Genomic DNA, 6739 nt, shown 5'->3' with positions numbered 1-6739 from the left:
TGAGTAAGCAGTTCTCCATTGTTGATTCCTCTGAAAATGTTGATTTAATAGCGGCAAACGGCAAAAGTGATGGGAATTGGTCAAACGGCTTAGAATGATTAAAATGGGTATATTCAACCTAGGTAGATAAATTCTCAATACAAAAATTTAAAAAAAATTACAAAAATTACAAAAATTACAAAAATTACAAAAATTACAAAAATTACAAAAATTACAAAAATTACAAAAATTACAAAAATTACAAAAATTACAAAAATTACAAAAATTACAAAAATTACAAAAATTACAAAAATTACAAAAATTACAAAAATTACCTAAATTACAAAAATTACAAAAATTACAAAAATTACAAAAATTACAAAAATTACAAAAATTACAAAAATTACAAAAATTACAAAAATTACAAAAATTACAAAAATTACAAAAATTACAAAAATTACAAAAATTACAAAAATTACAAAAATTACAAAAAACAGCTAAACTGGTATCTATTTTTGAAATAATTGCATATTTTGAACATCTTTTGGCGACAATAAACTGATAAATTTGCTGACTGATGTGTGTTCTGATAAATTTGCTGAATTTCTTCAAAATTTTTCAGGCAATTTAAGAAAGAAATTTTAAAGAGATGAATTTGATAACTGTAACCGGTTTCTTTCTAGGTACTATCGAAGAAGTACATTGGTTTTTTTTATAACTCCATGCACGCTTACATCGTGTATCTTGATGTTTGAAAAATGTACCAGTAAAATTTTCAATATTGTGTTTAATTATTCCCCCCCCCCCAAAAGTCAGGGCCCCTGCTCTCATTTTTCTGTGCTTTGACACCAAATTTCTATTTCTATAAGGATTCGAGCTACAGATCACTGAAAAACGTGTCTAAGTAAAAATCCAGAATAATGATAGCGGTCGAACGGCCATACCGAAACTAGATATCGGAAAATGGACCATGGATTCGTGGTCAGGTACCAAGATTACCCTTTGGGCAAAATTTATTAAAAATCGAAGAGAGGACGAGGCAATGGTAGTGTGAGTTAACAGAGAGTCGTCACAAATTAAAAAAAAACGAACAATATGCTCCTTGAAGTAAAACGATAAACATTTGATGTTTTACCCGTCCTTCATAACATGACAAGAAAACTAGCTTTTTAAAGTAAGAAAAAAATATCTAGAATGCAATCATAGAAACATTGTAAAAATTCATTTATAAAAATTTTAATCATTCATTTTTAATTTTTTTTATTCATTTATAAAATTAAATTGATACTTGAAAAGAGTGAAAATCTGGTATACTTTGACTAGCAATAATAAATTAACTTATTTAAATTTGAAAAGGTGTAAAGATTGTTTCAAATATTTAAAACATTGCTCCCAATTGAATACCTCTCCCACCACGTGGTGTCGCTACGGTCCCATTGGTTCATAAATAAAGATTTTAATATTCAGATAAAACCGGAAAATAAGGCTGGGATTTCCCGTCACACTCAACACCTCCCAAGGAAAAGGAAGAAAAACAGCACCACTCGTCGATATCTCATTACAGGAGGTGGCGTGAGTCAAGTGGCTGATTTCCTCCCTCAGAAAACAACCTGAATGGTACACGTGGCAAATAGGGAGGGAAAACGAGGTAATCTTCACCACACCGGATATCAGGCCTGAAAGGTTACGCAATCTGAAGCGGAATTTGCTGGTGAAAATTTTGTTAGAAAAACAAGAAATTTAAGGAGTTCTGCTTAAATATGTTGGCATGCCATGAGAAAATTACACTTTCAACAAATTAAATCATTGTTTCCGAAGCATTCTGTCAAAATTCCAACCAAAATTGGCAAAAAACAAAAAACAAGACAAACCGGCAGCAATAATTAGCGAACAGAAAAGCAATTCTTTCTCCGTCCGAAATTTACACGTAATTCCTGGCCGGCGAAACGTGAGCAAGATACTTAATGAGCGTTCCTCACTCTTTTTCGAATCTCACTCTCACTCCAGCGTACGAATCACTAATTCACATTTCATCTCACCAACGTCGTCAGCGCCTGGTCAGCAGTTTTTTCCCTTGAATTTTTTCTTCTTTTTTCCGAGAAAAAAAAAACGGCCAGGACGACTAGGACGAGTGGCCACATCCGCAGCATATTATCTTATCTTAATTCTCCGAAAACCGAAATTGCAATAACTTTTGAGCGCACGCGGGCACGACTTTCGCAGTTAATAAAAATGAAGCTTTCTGACGTGATTTGCCAGCGCAAAAGGAGACAGAGACGCGCCCAGGATGTGACGTTTTTTGGCGACTTTTTGGCCAGCACGTAGCATTCATTTGAAAAGTTTGTCCTTGACTGAGAAGGGGGGGGGGGATATTTTTCGCAGCTTGGCGGAATGACAAACAAACTGGTGTAGTGTTGGAATTGCACCGGGAACATCCAGATGGTATTAATTGGTCATCATCGGAAAGAACCGTTAGAAATGTCGGATTTGAAAACTAATTTTTGAATAATAATTTGAACTATTGTTCAAACAATTAGATACAAATTAGTTTTTTTAGTAGCGCAATATTTCTTTAAAAGCTCTCAATCTACATAAATAAAATGTCCAACGTAAGTAAATGGATTATCTCTATACTTCAAAAATGAATAAGGCTTCATCCTACATAGCACGTCACGCTCAAATTCACCCAGAAATTGCCAGAAAAGCAAAAAAAAAATCTTTGACCGAGTTATGAATTTTTGAATCAATTCTGATTTTTTTCAAAAAATCAAAATATTGGTCGCAAAAATTAATCAACTGCAATCAAAAAGTACTTTAATGAAATTTTGATAAAGTGCACCGTTTTCAAGATATAGCCATTTTTTGGAAACTTTTTTGAAAAAAGTCGCAGTTATTCACTTAAAACAAATTATGCCGTTTTTTGAAATGCTGAGAAAATTCTCTATATTTGCTTTTTGAACTTTGTTGATACGACCCTTAGTTGCTGAGATATTGCCATGCAAAGGTTTAAAAACAGGAAATAAGATTTTTTCAGTGTTTCCCAATAAGCCCTCATTTTTTGATCACCAATATCCCGGAAACTGTTGATCCTATTTTCAACTTAAAAAATGAAACATTCGTGAAATTTTTTGAACCTTTCGAAAAACAATATTTAAAAAAATTATATTCAAAAGGGCGTAATATTGAATGTTTGGCCATTTTAAAATGTTATTCTTGATTCAAAAAAGTTTAAATTTTTTTTTGGAAATATCAGAAAATATCACGAATGTTTCATTTTTAAAAGTAGAAAATCGGAACAACAGTTTCCGAGATATTGGTGATCAAAAAATGAGGGCTTATTGGGCAACACTGAGAAAATATCATTTTTCTGTTTTTAAATCTTTGCATGACAATATCTCAGCAATTGAGGATCATTTCAACAAAGTTCAAAAAAGCAAAAAATAGAGAATTTTCTCAGCTCTTCAATAATATTTTTTTCAGAAGTGGGCAAACATGGGCACTAATTTTGAAGAATGAATAACTGCGACTATTTTCCAAAAAAGCTACCCAAAATTTTACTAAAGTACTTTTCAATAGAAAATTTGATTTTACAACGAAAATTAGGTTGAAAAATTATGGTGACCGATATTTTGATTTTTTGAAAAAAATCGGAATTGATTCAAAAACTCATAACCAGGTCAAAGATTTGTTGCCTATTCTGGAAATTTCTGAAAAGTTGGCATTTGATGTCCCCTACGTATCAGAAAATGAAAAATCAAAAGAAAAAATAGTTTTTTTTTATTGCAAATCAAGTTTAAGAGACAAAGCATGGAATTAAAAGTCACCAGTAAAAGTTTTACCGTGTATCATTTTTTTCAGAGTAGTCCTTGTCCATACCTAGAACTTTGCCGAAGACACTAAATCGATCAAAATTTCTTCAAAAGATACAGATTTTTGAATTTCCATAAATCATTTTTGTATGGACAGCTGCCAAATTTGTATGGAAAATTATATGGACAAACTAATGATGCAAAATGGCTTCTTTGGGCATACCAAAGGCACCAAAAAAGTTTCTGCTGGATTATAAAATTAAAAAAATGCTCACCTGGGTTAATGCAGATTTGAAAAGAACAATAAATTTCCAATTAAATGACATGTGCCAAATGTTTTTAAGGTTTAGAATAAAATCATGGAACGAATTGTCATCGCCATCATTCCATACAAATTGAGCATCTATATATATATATATATATATACAGCAATTCCCCACGAAAACAGCATGGAAAAAAACAAAAGTGCTCGGATCGGGCTCAAAATTTTTTTGGGGTTCCCTGGCCGAAATAATTAGACCCGTATTTTTTTGTTTGGCCATTAGGGTGACCTACGCCGTGTTAGGGTGGTCTGAAAAATGGCCATTTTCGTCGATTTTCGCAAAAACCACTTTTTTCGAAAAATCATAACTCCTCGCCATTTTAACCGATTTCAATTGTCTTATACGCAAATGAAAGGTGATAAGTCGGCCTTTCAAAGAAAAATAGTAAGAAGTTTCAAAAATCTAGCCTAACATATGAAAAGGGCGTATGAAACTTTAAAATGCCGTTTTGACGGTGTCTGGACCAAAGAGCCTATGTCTGGAAATATTTTTATCGGATTCCCCGGACATTTTTACATAGCTTACTAAAAAATGGGAGGAGTTCATTAACAGGATTCCGAGATATGATTTTTTGAAAATAAAATCCGTGTTTTTTGACGCGCCGCGCGCAAAACCGGAGAATGACGGAATTGGCAAAAAATCAACTTTTTTCACTAAAACTGCGATAACTTCAAAATTTCAGCAATGAACTATACATGTCTGGGTACCAAAAGTTGCGTCTTTTAATTATAAAAATTTTGGTACCCAAACATCTATAGGTCATCGCTGAAATTTTAAAGTTATCGCAGTTTTAGTGAAAAAAGTTGATTTTTTGCCAATTTCGTCATTCTCCGGCTTTGCGCGCGGCGCGTCAAAAAACACGGATTTTATTTTCAAAAAATCGTACTCGGAATCCTGTTAATGAACTCCTCCCATTTTTTAGTAAGCTATGTAAAAATGTCCGGGGAATCCGATAAAAATATTTCCAGACATAGGCTCTTTGGTCCAGACACCGTCAAAACGGCATTTTAAAGTTTCATACGCCCTTTTCATATGTTAGGCTAGATTTTTGAAACTTCTTACTATTTTTCTTTGAAAGGCCGACTTATCACCTTTCATTTGCGTATAAGACAATTGAAATCGGTTGAAATGGCAAGGAGTTATGATTTTTCGAAAAAAGTGGTTTTTGCGAAAATCGACGAAAATGGCCAGAAAAAAATTGAGCCCCATCCGAGCACTTTTGTTTTTTTTCCATGCTGTTTTCGTGGGGAATTGCTGTATATATTGTATTATTGACGTTTTTAGCTTGTTTGCTAATTCAGCCTCCTGTGATCGAAATTTGATTTTACGCGGCTTTTCCAATACAATCTGCAGATTTTCCGGAATCGGTTCCAGAGTGGCCAAAGTTGTTAATTTTTGGCGTAAGAACCTTCCTTGGACTTATACGAACCCAACGCAACAAAGAGCACCTCCATCCGACATTCCGTGTTGAATTGATTCGCGTTCGAACAAAACCGTCGAAATTTTTTATATATATAGATATATTGATCCTTGCACTGTAACTTGGATGCGGCAAGCACTTTTCTCTCGCACTTTTGACAACAATATTTCCAAAAACTAGGCAACCAGCATTTGTTTATTTACATTTCCAGTCGCAGTTTCCACCAAACTGGACATTCGCACTCTAAAATTGCGATTTACGGGTGAGCAACATCGGCTCGCTTTGATCATTTTTTGAGAAAATTAAAATTTTGCAAGCCGGTTTGACAAGTTGCAATAGTGCGATTGATAGCAATAATTTAGTGCGAAGTTGAAGTTAGTGAGAATTGCGCAATAAATAATTTCGATGGTTTTGTTCGAACGCGGATCAGTTCAATACGGAGCGTCGGATCGAGGTGCTCTTTGTTGCATTAGGTTCGTGTAAGTCCAGTGAAGGTTCTTACGACAAAAAGTGACAACTTTGGCCACTCTGAAACCGATTCCGGAAAATCTGCAGATTGTATAGGAAAAGTTGCGTAAAATAAAATTTTAATCACAGGAGGCTGAACAAGCAAACAAGCTAAAAACGTCAATAAACCAAAAAGGGCAGGACGGAGTTTGCCGGGAAAAGCTTGTTTTACATAAAAGTCTTTTTTTTAGGCTGCAAATTGTTGAAAAATAATGGAAGGGGTCGTACCGCCCCTCCGTCACGAGATATCAAAAAGTGGAGTTCGGATTCGTGATCAGGGACAAAAGTTACCCCTCGGAGCAAAGTTTCACGCACATCGAAAAGGTGTCGGGGCAACTTTTTCCGATTTTGTGGGTGTTGGCGGTAAATAAGCCTCTTACTAAATATGAAATTTAGGATCACCGATTTTACTTAAGCATTACTTTAAAAATTATGCTTAAAATCTAAAATGTTGTCCTTTTTCCTTAACATTACTCAACAATGATTTAAAATATATAAATATTTTTCAGTTGAAATTTCGCAGTACAGTGAAATAAGAGTAAATCTTCTTGATAATCTGAAAAGACACGATTTTGAAAAAAAGTTAAACTTTTCAAAATATACTCGCTCACCTCCATGAATGTTTCCAAATCAATTGGCATGAATCCATCCGTAAAGACCACATGGTTTTGCGCATGAAGCAATAGCAGCTGCAGCATTTT

The sequence above is a fragment of the Culex pipiens genome, chromosome 2 (assembly GCF_016801865.2).
Source record: "Culex pipiens pallens isolate TS chromosome 2, TS_CPP_V2, whole genome shotgun sequence".
In the NCBI taxonomy this organism is placed as follows: Eukaryota; Metazoa; Arthropoda; class Insecta; order Diptera; family Culicidae; genus Culex; species Culex pipiens.
The sequence above is the reverse complement of the archived record's forward strand: the minus strand, read 5'-3'. Positions refer to the sequence as shown.